An 18,497-nucleotide genomic window follows, 5' to 3' on the forward strand; every position below is an offset into this window, starting at 1 on the left:
TAGGTGTTATGTCCTCTGTGCCAAACGATCGAGTGTAGAACCTTGTACATAAATTTCGCGTATATTTACCTTTTAACGTAATATCTTACACGTAAGTTTATCGTGTGTTTACCTTTAGCGTTAGTTTTCTTGCACGCATCTTTTACGTATGTTTACCACCAATCGACCATTGGCATTCGTAAAGACTTAATTATTACTACAAAAATGGACGAGTGTGGTGCAATACCGTACATAGCGAGGAAGCTATTTTACGGATACTAGAGGAGACCTCAGACTCAGAAATGGAGGAAGATAACGTTGAATTTAATGTGAGATCAGAAGAAGAATCAGATGACTCCGACAAAGATCCACATTACTATCCCAGTGAAAGTAGTATTGAATAACATTTTTTGCCATCTATTTGAACTATTGAATGTGAAACCTCGAATCCAACCAAAAAGCGGAAGTTTGCCAAATGTAGTAAAAACCAAAATAGCAGTCAAGCCACGCATTCAAGAGAAGAATCTGGGCAAAATCAGACAGAAGGGCAGTATATTTTAGAGCTGAGAAGGCAAATGAATGACTTCCAATTAACGAAATGCAAGTGGCAGTTAGTGGTGTTACTGAATTGCTAGGAAAGAATGGTTTTCCCTGGAAGACAAATTTAGTGACAGATTCAAGTGGGAAGATCCCAAGAAAAAATATTCTTCATTTTAGACCTGGGCCTACTCCTACTGCTACTGGTGTGCTCGAACCTCGGGATTGCTTCAATCTATTCTTTTCACATGACATTACTGATTGCACTCTTCTTTATACGAATGAAAAGATAGCCCGACAGAGAAAAAACTACAAACAAGAGACCAGTCCAAATATCTCAGATGTCACGTCCGAGGAATTACATGCTCTATTCAGAATTTTTATTTTAGCAGCAGCTTTACACAACAACCATCTCTCGACGGAACTTTTGTTTGATGGTTCCTACTGTGGTGAGATATTTAGAGCTACTATGTCAGAGACTAGGTTCAAATTTCTTATAAATTTTCTCCGTTTCTATTCCCGAGAAAGTACAGAAGAAAGAAAAATAATGCAGGCTTGCTCCAATAAAAGATATTTGGGAAATGCTTCTGTGTAACTGCCGGAAACACTACAAACCAAGTGCTTACGTCACAATAGACAAACAGCTAGTGGGATTTATAGGGCGCTGCTGTCTTACCGCATGTTTTTGCCATCCAAGCCTTATAACTACGGTTTAAAAATAGTTATGATGTGTGATAATTCATCGAAATACATGATAGATGCTGATGCTTATCTTGGAAAGGGAACAACGCCTCCAGGTATCCCAGTACCTGATTATTTCGTTCGAAAGCTTATATTGACTTTGAAGGTATCTAGTCGTAATGTCACGATGGATAATTGGTTTGTTGGTGTGCCATTAGTACAGGAACTCTTGCGAGAAAACCTGAGTGTAATAGGTACCATAAAGAAAAACAACAAAGAATTACCTGCAGAATTCACCAACATAAATTTTCCAGGAACGGAAAGTTGGAACAAGTTTATTCTTACACCATGAAGATATTACAGCAGTTTCTTTTCGACCTAAATCTGAAAAGGTCGTAACTGCTGTTTCATATATGCATTCAAATGTAGCTATTCACGAGGCATCAGGAAAACCGGAAATAATTAGATAGTACAATGACAAAAAAGTAGCGGTTTACACGTTTGACCAGATGTATCAGACGATGAAATGCAACAGAAAAACAAAACGCTGGCCCCTATGCTTTTTCTAAAATATGTTAAGCATATCAAACATCAATTCCTACGTTATCTGCGCTCACAACTTTTCAAAGAAATATGGAGACGGAAGAAAACCTCTTGATAGACTTCATTTCATGCTTGCTCTGCATAATCAATTGACTACATCATGGCTCAGAAGTTAGAATACAGTTTAAAGGAGAAAAAGAGAAAACTGCGAATTGTTAAATATGCATACTACACTTTGATCACGTTGTCAGTTATACTTTCTGCAACAACTGGATTTATTAATATTTTTATACCTGTAACAATTTACTCAATATTAACAACGTCTCTTGCAACTGGAAGTGCTATAATAACAGGTTTGTCTTCTAAGTTAAACATAAGCAAAAGAAAAGACGAATATAAAACCATTGTCACTTGTATTAACTCATTTAAAGAACAGTTAGAGATGATAATAACATTGAATGGTGAAATGGATAGCTAATATATAAAAGATACGTTGCTTAAGATCAGAGAACAACTTAAAGATTTAAGATCATAAAAGAGATGATTTTCTCTATAATAAATGAGTAAGAAAACTATTAATTGGGATGTAAAAGAGATGATAAAAGAAACAACAGCTAAGAAAAGAATGGAGAACTTATACCTGATGATGTTCGTTGTCCTATCGTGGGTCCGTCGGCGTGTGGTAAACCTTTTTTGTTATTTAACTTCTTATTACAGCCAGGTTGGTTAAACAATAATTACTTCTACATATATTCTAAAACCATGAATCAGCCAAAGTATGAGCAGTTAAAAGATCGATTTGAAAAGGCAGAACTAAAGTTTAAGAAGCAAATAGCAACGTTCTTAAGCTGTAATGATTCTATTGTACCTATTGATGAATGTGAAAAATACTCTGTTGTTGTGTTTGACGATTACATTTTGGAGAATCAAGATACTGTTAGAAATTACTTTACAAGAGGTAGGCATAGACATTTAGACTTTCTATCTTGCACAAACATATTCAAAAATACCTAAACAGCTTATAAGGGATAACGTTAACTTCCTATGCATATTCAGACAAGATGATACTAATCTTAAACATGTGTATAATGAGTTTGTTGGGGGAGATATGTGTTATGATAAATTTAAAGAGATATGTTCAAAATGTTGCCAAGAAGATTATGGTTTTATAGTAATTGATATGACAAGGAAGGTAAACAATGGTAACTATAGGAACAAGATAAAACACTTCTTAAACGTTTGATGTTTATTGACGTTTTACGTTTTAACGTTTGACGTTCTTTGACGTTTATTGTCGTTTTTTCACGTTTATTGATGTTCTTTGACGTTTATTGACGTTTGTTCGTTTGCTATATAATAAATGGATGAGAAAGAAATTGATGAAAATATCAAGTTAAAGGAGTTCTTGATAAAGGGCTTCAAATCTTGGAAGAAAGAAAGAACAGGTATATACGATAAATTTAAGACACAAGAGCAACCTGTAATTGATGCTATTCAAAACTTGGGAAATAAGATCAAAGAAGTAGCAGAACAAAATAAAAATCTAATAACTGAACTTGTTCCAGTTGCACATAAGACGGCTTCAATAGATCCCAGTCTACTAGAAACACCTAAAAAGATAACTTATGATAGTTCCCCAAGTAGTAGTGATACGCCTATAACGGGAGAAATAAAACAAATGAGGAAACAAATTAAAGAAAAAGTGGAAGGAGTAGAACCTTTAACAACAGCACAGTCATTTGGTAAGATTGCAACGAAATATTATAGTAAAAGAAATGATACTGTGTTTGGAATAAGAACTGTAGAAGAAGATGAAAAAATAATAAACAAGATAGCAAATTTGGAAGTTAAAGTGAATGGTGATGATTTGATAATTAATGGTAAAACTTATAAAGGAACAGAAGGTCTATGGGAATTGTTAACGACGAATACTAATAAAACCATTGAAGATTATGATGATGATGATTTTGAACAGTACAAGGAAATAATAATAGACTCAGATGCTGCCTTCCAAAAATATAATCGAGATAAAAAGGTAGCATCTAGTAGAGTTTCAAAGTACATTAATATTATCAAGCCTATTTGGGATAATTATATTAAACCAACTTTACCCCCAACTCCTAAAAAGAACACGACACCTAAAAGGACTGGTGAAGGAATTAAACAATATACAGAGATATCTAAAGAATATATATGGATGGATGATGTGAGAAAGTTAATTGATCGGTTAATAGTTATAGATGGAGAAGAAAGGGCTGGTAATCATAACTTTTACAATGAGAAAGTAGGTATAGTGAGTATGATTAATAATAAGCTTTCACAATTTATTCCTAGTGATCCAAAAGGTATAGGGTATTTGATTAAGATCTTAAATACATTACCACCACGATTCTGGAATGATGAGAAGCTTGGAAAAGGATTAGTAAATGATTTGATTAATAAACTCCCATTCGAATTACATATTCCAGGATTTTCATACTGTGGTCCGGGAACTAAGCTTCAAGAAAGGTTAGAGAGAGGTGATGAAGGTATTAACCCATTAGATGAGGCTTGTAAAGAACACGATATATACTACAGAGACAACAAAGATACAGAGTCAAGACATATTGCAGATAAGGAACTAGAAACTAAACCATGGAAAAGAGCGTTTAGTAGCGATGCATCAATTGGTGAACGATTAGCTGCTTTTGGGGTTGGTACTCCTATGAATGCTAAGGTTAAGTTGGGATGGGGATTATAAGTTTTTAATTGTTATTATGTATGAGTCTTTTATGGATACGCCCCATAAAAGTGTTGTTTTTAATCAAACTAAGAACTCTAAAGAATTAGTAAAATTTTACAATGAAAAGATAAGCGGTCTAGATATAGACCACTTCAAAGAAGCGACGTATGAAGTCTCGTGTTTTCTATTAATTCTAAAGATTACAAGATGCGAAGGAAACAGTTGAAACGTTTACAAGAATTTCAGGCCCTTCACATGTGAAGGCCCCAAAACTTGATGGTGTTTACCATAAACCACTGTTTCAAGATTTTCTTTATAATAAATGGATAGTGTTGAGAGTTACGAGTTACAGAGTTTTAAAGCTAACACAAGAACATTTAATAATTTGAATGAAGCTAACAAAGATATTGAGTTTGAATTTAATGTGGGGGATGGTTTCATACATCCACACAAAGCAAATTGTCATATGACTTTTGAAGTTGTTGGTGCATCAGTTGGAGGAACATTTGGTGCAAACGATACTATAAAACTTGTAGATAACTTCTTCCCATTCTTCTTTTCTCAAATTGAGGTTAGAAAGCATGGAGTTGTTATAGATAAGATTGAACTACCAGGAATAACATCTGCAGCTGTCGGAACATTAAAGATTTCCAAGCCAGAAGTTGAATATTTAAAACAAGCAGGATTTGAAACAGATGATAAACTTCGTCTAAGAAAGAACTTTAGTGTTTTGTACCCATTAAGATTAATTCCAGGCTTCTTAAGTGATTATAAAGAGGTTATGTGGAAAGGTGGATTGAGAATAACATTTACGAAAGCTAACAACAATAACGATGTCTTGTACAAATGGACTGGATCGGGAGCAGCTCCTCATGATGGAAAAATAAAATAAAAAGTATGGAGATAAGAATGCCTATTGTTGAATACGAATTTATTTATGAAAACAAGTTAAAGTTGAATATTCTTAAAGAACCAAAAATCATGTTTTCATTCCATACTTATCAATGTGTTCAGAAGATTGTTGTAGGTTCTTTCTTGGAGTTTGATGTTACTACTCAATTTAATTCTAGACAATTTGATATGCCTGATTTCGTAGTTGTAATGTTCCAAACTGATAGAAGTGGCAAACAAACAGCAGATGCAAGTAAGTTTGATCATTGTAAAGTAAAGAATATCTATCTTAAGAATGGGAGGAATGAGGTATTTCCAAAAGAATCAAGAAACTTAGATATTGCTAACAAGGATTATTTTAAGATGTACGAAGATTATACTGCGTTTAAGAGAATAACATTTGGCAATACCGTAATGCACTATGACCCTAAAGAGTTTATAGATAACAGACCAATGTATGTGATTAATTATAGTAAGAGGAAAAATGTATCGGTAAATGAGAGAACAAACATAAAGATTGTTGTAGACTGCAGAAGCTGTGGCTGCTGATACCATATGTTATGCGATTTTAATTGGGCGAAAGAACTTTACATATGACCCTAAGAATGAGAAAGTAGTAGAAGAGTTTTAGATAGTAATTTTCACTGTCCTTAACCCCTAACCTTGCTTTATAGACTTAGTCTATCAAGCGCTTAATCAAACTTCAACACACTAACGAAAATGAACCACTTGAGCCTTAAACAACCACACGACAACCAGTTATCATGAGCGTGTTTAAATTTCAAGACCAAGAGCTTCTAACTGTGATCAATGATGGCGGAGCAATATGGTTCAAAGGTAAGGACGTTGCTAAAATTTTAGAGTATGAGAACACCATACAAGCCATAGGCGACCATGTAAGAGAAAAATATCAAAAACAGTATTCGACTTTAAGGGATATCGAAAAGATACCCTTGCATCCTCAAACTGTTTTCATTAACGACTGTTTTATGGAAGTTTTTCCATTAAACGAAATTGACAAAAATGATTAAATATTTTTTGGTGAAGATAAAAATTGAAGAGTGTTGATTGATTTTCTATATAGTAAATACGATGGCGAGTCATATTGAACTTTTAAACAAGCTTGGAAGTCTTGAACAAAAACAAGTTATTGGATTAAGAGAATTAGAATTAAATACAGAATATAAGATTGTGAAAATGGAAAAGATTAAAACTAAATATGGAAAGAGCATATTAGTTGAGTATGAGGAGTTCAAAGTTTTTGTTCCACCTAGATTTACAAAACACTTAACAGATAAAATGATTGATGAGATCGTTAAAGATGGAATAAAAATCAAATACACTGGTTTAAAAGATAATTATTCAACTGTTGAGTTCTGTATGTAGATGAAGATTGTATCTGGATGTGTTTTTGGTAAGGGCGATGAATTGCCGCCCTTAACTTCTGAAATTTTTTTCTTATCTTCTTCGTCTACATGATCTTGGATGGCGTTTCGTGTAAAGTTGTTATAACCACCGGGGGCTACGCTGTAGCCCCCTCTCTTGGCTTATATTTGTCTGTTTTTAAGTTGTAAATTTCAAATGAGGATCGGTTTTGCAAATCCAAAAAATAACAAAAATGAACAAAAATATGTTGTCAGAAGTAACAAATGGTGTGGTTAGCAATGGATCCCCAAAAGAAGTTCATTCTTACTAATAATTTCAATGTAATTGTGAAAAATGTGCAAACCGAAGTTCAAGTAGTTTTTGATATTAACGGCTGTGTATTCAGCTTGAATTACGATCAGTGGACAGAGTTAAAGAAGTCATTGTTTCCTATAGAGAACGAGGTTAACAGAAGATTCCATTATCAATATCCGAACTTGTAATTTTAAGTATGTTTTAAGTGTATAAGCGTTTTTATAGTATCAATACTATAAAAACTAAGACCTTTGGATATACAGAATAAATACGGGTCCCGAAAACGGGGACTCACGTTAATCGGAAGGCTATCCGTGCGGCGTATGGCTGTTTCCATGTCTTCAAATCTACTCTGAAACTTTGGTCTAGATAGGAAATTTATTTCTCTATTGACTGCCGTTTGAATTTTGAAAATCGATTAATATTTGATGAAGTTATAGCAAACTCGAAATTTCGGGAATTTTTAACGGGTTTATTTTTTGAGTTTTTGGGAAAATGTTATTCTTTAAAAAAGTCTTAAAATTTTGTGATGATTATGGTAGTATTTTTTATTTTTCAAATGTAACAATAATTAGTGAAATTATTAAAAATTAGAATCGCATCCTTGAAGGTAGGCAACCAGTTATACATAGAAAATAGTACTTTTAAGTCTCTATCGATTGTCGTTTGAATTTTGAAAATCGGTTAATAAATAAGGATGGTATAAGCATTTTTCGTTTTTGCCCCTGAAATTTCAAAAGTTATGCAACCCGCAACACTTGCCTCTATAAGTATGCAACCCACAATACATATATGGGCTATCCAAAAATGTAATCAGATTGCCAAAATATTCAGTAGGAACCAAGATATAGAATTATCTGGGAAAGGGCCCTCCTATAAGTCTGAATGGTTTCCGTACCCCTAGATTCCCGGTCTTCAACAATTAATTAAAGGACCCATACTGATTTACAAAAAACGTCGCTTTTGCATCGAAATATTTCTGTGGATTGACATTGTTGGTCCTGTTTCACAGAAAGTACTATATTGTTAATACTAATGTAGAAATGATAAAAAATGCCTTCTTCGATTGGATTTTTTTCTCAATTTTTATAGTTATAGTTAACATGACAATTAATTAACTACCACAAGTGTTTGCAAATGAATTGTATTGTTGTGGCGTTAAAGAAGTGAGTAACACGAGACTTGCTTCTGTATCAATCCGCTACGTAAGTTGTATAACACACACACACACACTCATAAATTACTCTACTTGTGAATTTTCTTGGACCATGATATAACGCTACCGATGCTAAGAGATGACGTTAGTATCATCATCTTCGAGGCTAAAGGAAAATACGGGGAATGACAATCTATTCTGAAATCGAGAAAGGGTTAGCCAATGAAGAACTCTGAAACAGACGATCAGCCAATCAGCATGTTCGATATTATTCTCAGATACCTTCAATGTGACTGTTATGAAATAAATCATATAATTTCCGTTTAGTCTGCGCTTGTCAGCTGTAACTCCATCTGGCTAGAATCGATAAACTCGTAGAGTAACTGCTTATGTTTCAAAGTTTATCTACAATGTTGGCACATTGTAAATTTTCAATTCCCGCGGAGGGCATTTCATCATATAGCATTTTCGCTTTTTTTTGAGCTGTAGAATAGTGCCCTGTTTCCCGTGGGCGCCATTTTTAGAACAAACGATATATATTTTTAAGTAGTGTGGTTGTATAAACAACGAATAAGAGAAAAGTTTTACAACATGCAGATGGGCCTATAACAAAACCTCATATATCATCAAGTAATAATTATCTATTTCTTAATTGCATATTTTTTCAATCATCTATTCTACATTTTAATCTATTGTAGATTTCAATCATTTAATTCATTTTAAAACGTACTCATTTATTAAAGTCAGAATTTCTACACAGTATATTTAATATACTCCACGTACTTTTTAAGTTATTATACTCTACGTTAATTTTTAATATACTCTAAGCATATTTAATATATCTCTATTTAATGTTATAATAAATTTCATTTGTTCTTGAAAGGAGCTAATAGAATATAATAATTAATTTTTATATCAATTTCTTTTCTTGGTAATATTTAATTGCGATGACAAATATTTTACTGAAAGCAGTTGTTGCGGATAATGATACTGTGTTAAGTGATTAAGGTATAATAATATTACGTAATAAGTCGTAAATGACTCTTTCTTTTTTAAAAAAATAAATATATTTCACATTTCGAATAATAATTTAGTACTTTTACTCTTGGTATATCTTACAACATACCAAATTCATTCCTTTGCTATGTAAACAATGGTGAGTGAGATTTTTAATTTGATATGGAGTAATGTAGTTTAAGAGCGAATTATTTCTATATTTAATACTTTTTCTATGTAGATCTATGCTTTCCCCCCATTATTACTCTTTGTGATAGCGTTGTGCTAAGATGTATACATTCAGTAATTACATCTGGTTTTAATTACTCTCATAGTCTGATAAGCAAATTGATATCATTTCGATTATTAACTTGTAACATATTGTGGTATTTTACTTTCAATTATGGTAACCCATCTTTTACATTACGTTCTTAAATCCTGTAATTTTATATTGAAAGGAAAGATCGAAATAATCATTTACTTCTTCGTCTCCGTCTCTTGTAATTAATTTTAAAATAGTAAGTTTTTGTTGTTTACTTTTGTCTTATGTATCTCAACTACCTTTGGTTCTATGTAGTTGTGGATATTTTTTCTTTTCGGTAAGTTTTCTGAAATATTTGAAGAAGTTGAAAACAGACACATTTTTTTAAACCATCCTCCGGCTGCAATTCTTTTAGAAAGTTTAATACACGTTCTAATATATAATTAAGCTCGGAAAGTGCGCATTCTACAAGAGTTGGTCCAGAAATACGGTCCCCATCAATTTTACACGGTGCTCCAATTTCTGTCTCTCAATGTCGTAGAACTCCGCGTCAACTCGCAGGTGAAGCGTTATATGTCTTTGATTTCATCGTCGCTCCGGAAGCGTTGGCCACTCAAGTTTTCCTTTAATTTGGGGAGCAAGTGATAATCGCTAGGCGCGAGATCAGGACTGTGCGGTATGTGGGAAATGACAGTCCACCACAAGATTATCAATAGATACGGGGTTTGACGGGAGACGTCCGGTAGGCGTCCAGCAGCGTTACACCAGCTGTCAGTGGTCCCCGCCAGCGGTTTTGGGTAGCTCTCCTAAGCTTTCTTTGTGTTGCTCTATAATTGTCTGACAATTGTTGCCCCAGGTTAAATGAAATCGATCAGTAGTGTCTCGTTACAATTCCCAAACACACCCGCCAGGAATTGACCAGGAGAAGGAGTTTGCTTGTTGGAACATCTTTGCGAATGGGGACCCCGAGTGAAGCAATTGTTTGAACTTTTGTTTCGTTTCGGAGGAGAAACGCAACAAACACGTTTCATTTCCAGTTGCAATGCAATCAAACAATCCTTCCTTATCCCTTGACACTTCTGAAGAAACTGGCCAGCACAGGCTGGCCAGGTTCTGCTGTCAATATACGATTAGATAAAACAATATTGTCGGAACTATCTGAATCGTGTCCTTTGGCAATGTCCAGTCGATTGATACCATTGAAATTCACTTTCCACATATACATCTTTTAAAGCAACAGGGGGGTTACAAATTCCAAGGAGAAATCATCCACCCTTGCAATATCAAAGGCAAATTTTAACAATATTGTCGCAGCTCTATTAAACGAGAGCTTTGGCCATGTCCAATCAATTCATACCATTGAAGTTTTACTTTCCAGTTATATATTTTGAAACAGCAGGGGGTAAAAATTTCCCCCGAAATCTAACACCCTTCGGCTAGATCAAAGGGAAGTTATAACTATTGTGTCGGAGCTATCTTAATCGAGTCGTTTGGTCATGTCCAGTCGAATGAATGTATTGAAGTTCACTTTCCACTTATATCTTTTGAAAGCAGAAATCAAATAAGTTCACTTTCCACTTATATATTTTAAAACAGCAGGGAGTACAACTTCCCTGGTAAAATCTTAACCCCCTCGGCTAGATCAAAGGGAAGCTATAACAATAGTGTTGGATCCATCTTTATCGAGTCCTTCGGCAATATGCAGTCGATTGTAACCATTGAAGTTTACTTTCCACTTACTTATTTTCAAACAGCAGAGGGGGGTACCATTTCAGTTTCCACTTTTATATTTTGAAATAGCAGGAGGGTACAACTTGCCCGGTGAAAACTTACACCCCACCACTAAATCAACAGGAAGTTATAACAGCAGTGTCGGAACTAACTTAATCGAGTCCTTTGGCAATATCCAGTCGATTGATACTCTTGAAGTTCACTTTCCACTTATGCATTTTAAAACAGAAGGGGGAAGGTACAAATTCCACGCTGAATCTTCCCCCTCTCGGCTAGATCATAGCTAAGTTATAACAATAGTGTCGGAATATCTTAACCGAGTCCTTTGCCAATGTCCAGTCGATTGATAGGCTTGAAGTTCACCTTCCGCTTATATATTTTGAAATAGCAGAGGGGTACAAATTCCATGGTGAATCTTACGTCCCTCGGCTAGATCAAAAGGAAGTTATAACAATAGTGTCGGAATATCTTAATCGAGTCCTTTCGCAATGTCCAGCCGATTGATACCCTTGAAGTTAACTTTCCACTTATGCATTTTAAAACAGAAGGGGGAAGCTACAAATTCCACGGTGAAATCTTCTCCCTCTCGGCTAGATCATAGCTAAGTTATAACAATAATGTCGGAACTACCTTAACCGAGTCCCTTGCCAATGTCCAGTCGATTGATACCCTTGAAGTTCACCTTCCGCTTGTATATTTTGAAATAGCAGAGGGGTACAAACTCCATGGTGAAATCTTACCTCAGTCGGCTAGATCAAAAGCAAGTTATAACAATAGTGTCGGAATATCTTAATCGAGTCCTTTGGCAATGTCCAGTCGATTGATACCATTGAAGTTCACCTTCCGATTATATATTTTGAAATGGCAGGGGGGTACAAATTCCACGGGAAAATCTTACCTCCCTCGGCTAGAACAAAAGGGAATTATAACAATAGTGTCGGAACTATCTTAACCGAGTCCTTTGGCAATGTCCAGTCGATTGATACCCTTGAAGTCACCTTCCCCTTGTATGTTTCGAAATAGCAGAGGGGTACAAATTCAATGGTGAAATCTTACCCCCCTCGGCTAGATCTTAGCTAAGTTATAACAATAGTGTCGGATTATCTTAATCGGGTCCTTTGGCAATGTCCAGCCGATTGATACCATTGAAGTTCACTTTCCACTTATGCATTTTAAAACAGAAGGGGGAGGTACAAATTCCATGGTGAAATCTTCCCCAACTCGGCTAGGTCATAGCTAAGTTATAACAATAATGTCGGAACTATCTTAATCGAGTCGTTTGATAATGTCCAGTCGATGAATACCATTGAAATAAACTTTCCACTTATGCATTTTAAAACTGAAAGGGGGAGGTACAAATTCCACGGTGAAATCTTCCCCTCTCAGCTAGATCATACCTAAGTTATAACAATAATGTCGGAACTACCTTAACTGAGTCTTTTGGCAGTGTCCAGTCGATTGATACCATTGAAGTTCACCTTCCGCTTATATATATTTTGAAATAGCAGAGGGGTACAAATTCCATGGTGAAATCTTACCTCCCTCGGCTAGATGAAAAGGAAATTATAACAATAGTGTCGGAACTATCTTAACCGAGTCCTTTGGCAGTGTCCAGTCGATTGATACCATTGAAGTTCATCTTCCGCTTATATATTTTGAAACAGCAGATGGGTGGGTACACATTCCATGGTGAAATCTCACCTCCCTCGTCTAGATCTAAAGGAAGTTATAACAATAGTGTGGGAACTACCTTAACCGAGTCCTTTGGCAATGCCCAGTCGATTGATACAATTGAAGTCCACTTTCCACTTATGCATTTTAAAACTGCAGGGGGGAGGTACAAATTCCACGGTGAAATGTTCCCCCTCTCGGCTAGATCTTAGCTAAGTTATAACAATAATGTCGAAACTGCGTTAACCGAGTCCTTTGTCAATGTCCAATGTCCAGTTGATTGAAACCATTGAAGTTCACCTTCCGCTTATATATTTTGAAATAGCAGGGGGGGTACAAATTCTATGGTGAAATTTTACCTCCCTTGGCTAGATCGAAAGGGAATTATAACAGTAGTGTCGGAACTATCTTAATCGAGTCCTTTGGCAATGTCTAGTCGATTGATACCATTGAAGTTCACCTTCCGCTTATATATTGTGAAATAGCAGGGGTACAAATTCCATGGTGAAATCTTACCTCCCTCGGCTAGAGCAAAAGGAAGTTATAACAATAGTGTCGGAACTATCTCAATCGAGTCCTTTGACAATGTCCAGTCGATTGATACCAATGAAGTTCACTTTCCACTTATATATTTTAAAACAGCAGGTGGATACAAATTCCATGGTGAAATCTTCCCCCACTCGGCTAGGTCATAGCTAAGTTATAACAATAATGTCGGAACTATCTTAATCGAGTCGTTTGATAATGTCCAGTCGATGAATGCCATTGAAATAAACTTTCCACTTATGCATTTTAAAACTGAAAAGGGGAGGTACAAATTCCACGGTGAAATCTTCCCCTCTCAGCTACATCATACCTAAGTTATAACAATAATGTCGGAACTACCTTAACTGAGTCTTTTGGCAGTGTCCAGTCGATTGATACCATTGAAGTTCACCTTCCGCTTATATATATTTTGAAATAGCAGAGGGGTACAAATTCTATGGTGAAATCTTACCTCCCTCGGCTAGATGAAAAGGAAGTTATAACAATAGTGTCGGAACTATCTTAACCGAGTCCTTTGGCAATGCCCAGTCGATTGATACAATTGAAGTCCACTTTCCACTTATGCATTTTAAAACTGCAGGGGGGAGGTACAAATTCCACGGTGAAATGTTCCCCCTCTCGGCTAGATCTTAGCTAAGTTATAACAATAATGTCGAAACTGCGTTAACCGAGTCCTTTGTCAATGTCCAATGTCCAGTTGATTGAAACCATTGAAGTTCACCTTCCGCTTATATATTTTGAAATAGCAGGGGGGGTACAAATTCTATGGTGAAATTTTACCTCCCTCGGCTAGATCGAAAGGGAATTATAACAGTAGTGTCGGAACTATCTTAATCGAGTCCTTTGGCAATGTCTAGTCGATTGATACCATTGAAGTTCACCTTCCGCTTATATATTGTGAAATAGCAGGGGTACAAATTCCATGGTGAAATCTTACCTCCCTCGGCTAGAGCAAAAGGAAGTTATAACAATAGTGTCGGAACTATCTCAATCGAGTCCTTTGACAATGTCCAGTCGATTGATACCAATGAAGTTCACTTTCCACTTATATATTTTAAAACAGCAGGTGGATACAAATTCCATGGTGAAATCTTCCCCCACTCGGCTAGGTCATAGCTAAGTTATAACAATAATGTCGGAACTATCTTAATCGAGTCGTTTGATAATGTCCAGTCGATGAATGCCATTGAAATAAACTTTCCACTTATGCATTTTAAAACTGAAAAGGGGAGGTACAAATTCCACGGTGAAATCTTCCCCTCTCAGCTACATCATACCTAAGTTATAACAATAATGTCGGAACTACCTTAACTGAGTCTTTTGGCAGTGTCCAGTCGATTGATACCATTGAAGTTCACCTTCCGCTTATATATATTTTGAAATAGCAGAGGGGTACAAATTCTATGGTGAAATCTTACCTCCCTCGTCTAGATCAAAAGGGAGTTATAACAATAGTGTGGGAACTACCTTAACCGAGTCCTTTGGCAATGCCCAGTCGATTGATACCATTGAAGTCCACTTTCCACTTATGCATTTTAAAACTGAAGGGGGGAGGTACAAATTCCACGGTGAAATGTTCCCCCTCTCGGCTAGATCTTAGCTAAGTTATAACAATAATGTCGAAACTGCGTTAACCGAGTCCTTTGTCAATGTCCAATGTCCAGTCGATTGAAACCATTGAAGTTCACCTTCCGCTTATATATTTTGAAATAGCAGGGGGGGGGGGGTACCAATTCTATGGTGAAATTTTACCTCCCTCGGCTAGATCAAAAGGGAATTATAACAGTAGTGTCGGAACTATCTCAATCGAGTCCTTTGACAATGTCCAGTCGATTGATACCAATGAAGTTCACTTTCCACTTATATATTTTAAAACAGCAGGTGGATACAAATTCCACGGTGTAATCTTTACCTCCTCGGCTAGATCAAAGGAAAAGTATAACAAATAGTTTCGGAACTATCTTAGTCGAGTCCTTTGGTAATGTCCAGTCGATTGATATAATTGAAGTTCACTTTCCACTTTTATATTTTAAGACAGCTGGGGATACAACTTCCCGTTGGGTATGAAATCTCCAGTGATTTTCTACTCCCCCGTACATTTTTGACGATTCAAATTTTCACCGTGAGATCGGCTGTCCTGACTGATATTTTTACGGTATTTCGCTCCGTTCTATGAGACAAATGCCGGTATGATACTTAGCATACATACCTTGGCCTATACCATCTGAAATCCTTCTCTTTGTTACAAAACTAGTGTGAAATGGCGTCTGAGATTACCTGGTGTCTTTCAGCAAATAATTAAACAAATAAAAATTGTCAAGTCGACAAATGACGAAATGTAAAAACAAAACTGTGAATATTTGTAATGTACAGAGTGGACCAAAAGTCAGTTGACAGTCCTTTAAAGGAAATTTCTGTTATCCTAGAGGACCATGTTGGTCATGGATGATGAGTCGGGGTTGGGGAACCTAAAAACACACTACCGCCATCTTGAAGTACGCCATTTTTAAAAAAAATTGTAGGCATGCGGCACACGTTTTAAGAGTGTTTTTTGATCAGGAATGCAATGCTGTTCTAAATTTTCTCATATCAACAACCGTTGATGAATTTTGGTATGTTTTATCGTTGCAGATTCCAGTGACTAGGCGATGGTACTGGCGACCCAGGAACGTATTGAGATTATCCTGCTGTGTGGAAATCGCAGGTCGCGCGTGGTGGCTGCGGCGTTTAATGCGCTACATCCCGAAAGGGATCCCATATCATACAATGATGTGGCCAAAGTCAACAGCATATTCTGGGATACGTGTTCTGTGGTCGACAGACATGTGGACGACACAACGGTCGTTCGAAGTCGTCTACAGGTGAGGAAACCATAGTTGCCGTCCACGGATCCTTCAGTAAAAACTCCCATTGTAGCACACGGCGTTAATCCTAGGAATGTGGAGTTAGTCGTATGTCCATTCGGAGGATACTTTCCACTAACAAGATCAACTGTTCGAGTTTTAAATCAATTACTTACGTTTTACAGATTCATCACTCCCATTTATCTTCCAGTAACAAGATATAATTTATGTGACATTTACAATATGATATAGTCTTCATGTATACAAGTTTGTACAAGCTATCAGAATTGAGCTATAATGTTGACAACTTGGATATTTTTCGTTGTTTTTTCGCATTTTCATTCTCAAATTACAACAAAAGTAAGTAACTTACAGTTTTGGTATCATCCTGTTTAAAGTCGACAAGGTAGTGTATCCAAGGACTGGTAGAATTTCTCCCCACCCACTCTCTTCTTCCTATAAAAAACTGCTGAACTTTGTAACATTTTACTATTTCGTTTTTTTTTTCGCTTTGGAATGAATATATCAGCCAGAATTTTTGCTGGAAAATCATTCTGCTGCTGTTACTACAAACTTTCTGTTTAGCTCTGCAAATTTTGTAAATTTCACTTTGATTTCATTCATAATGAGAAAGTTTTGAAACTCCGAAAGCGAGCTGCGGGCAACATTGCTCATTTCGGCAAATATTGATCCTACGCACTGTGGTGCATGTCTTATTATAACTTTGGTTTTATTTAAAGGAATGCTTTCAAACTTGGTATTTTATCTCTTGATACTACCCAGCTTATGTATACAACTTTTCATTGAAATCAATCATGATCACAGGGAAGGCCTCTGAAAATTGTTCGATCTGAGGTGGAATGAATCAAAGTTAATTTAATGTTCCTAATGTTTTCATGTAGAATAAATAATGTTGCTAAGCTCTGTGTTTTCTGTGGCTCTCTTCAAGTCCCTCCAATACTTAGAACGTCCCTCTAATACTTGCTATCAATTAGTCATATGTTATATGTACGACCAGAACCCGAAGAATATATTAATTTTAATTAATGTCACTTGCTACGCATCTCCATGGATAACAATGCTCCTTTTGACACTTTTTGTCCGGCACAGTACTCGGAAACTACAAAAGTCTGCACCGTGTTTTTTGACAATTATTATTTGTCAGTGTTTATGCTTTACATGCTGTCCAAAACACACAGATTACTAGGCTGAACCCAAGGTACCTAAAAAATCCATTTGTCACATGTAGTCTCCCTTATACTCCATTTTAAAATGTTTTGATACTTTGCCTCTGTCTGCCAAGATAATGCCTTTATTTCAGAAAATATATATTTTATATGATGTATCAGCCCTATACCTTCCTGATAGCACCAGAGTTTTGCAAAAATTCGACACTTCAATTTTCAGCTCTTTGTGTCAAGGGTTTCTTTGAAGACAGACCTCATAGGCCCGAAGTCACTACTTTTTGTCTTTAAAATATCATTTAAAAAATAAAAAGAAGTAAGAATTTTAAAATACCGATGTATTTAATGTACACTGTTGCTTTAATACTAATATACACTGTAAAAAATCGTTGTGTTATTTCAACGACATGCCTATGTGTTAACACGATTATGTTAAAACATAACACAAACAAGTGGTTAGAACAACTCACTCTCTATTTGGAGTTTTGTGTCGAATGCCGGTAGTTGATATGACACACAATCTGTGTGGTAAATTAACACAAGTGTAGAATCTTCGGTGTTGTTTTCTACGTGATTGCCAAATATGTTGAGCATCTAATTATAAAGGCTTATCAATTGAAGCTACAGACAAACACAGTAGGAAGAAATACTTAAACAAATCCAGGTATACGCAAAATTCCATTTCCCACATTTGATGCATTTATTGCTTCTTTTTCTAAGCGATTGTGTACTAGAAGCAACAAATGCATTAACTTTATTAGATGGCAACTGTCGCCGATCATTTGAAAGTGAATATGGAAGAACTTTAAAATAAAGTAAAAAGACACTCGTCATTTTGTTATAAAATTACATGGCGAGCAGATTTTATCTTATCCCCAGCGGTTTTCGTCGAATATACGGGGCTTAAAGGATCACTCTGATTAGCCAAATTCAAAAGACCTCAACCATTTATCTTTCTACAAGCGACATTTTCTTCATCGCCTCCGTGGCCAAGTCGGAAGAGCACGTGGCTAGTAATCGAAAGATTGGTAGTTCGTTCCCTTCCCCCGCCACTACAGTATTTTGTTTAAAGTGA

Source organism: Thermobia domestica, chromosome 3 (assembly GCF_964235325.1).
Source record: "Thermobia domestica chromosome 3, izTheDome1.hap1.1, whole genome shotgun sequence".
Taxonomy (NCBI): Eukaryota; Metazoa; Arthropoda; class Insecta; order Zygentoma; family Lepismatidae; genus Thermobia; species Thermobia domestica.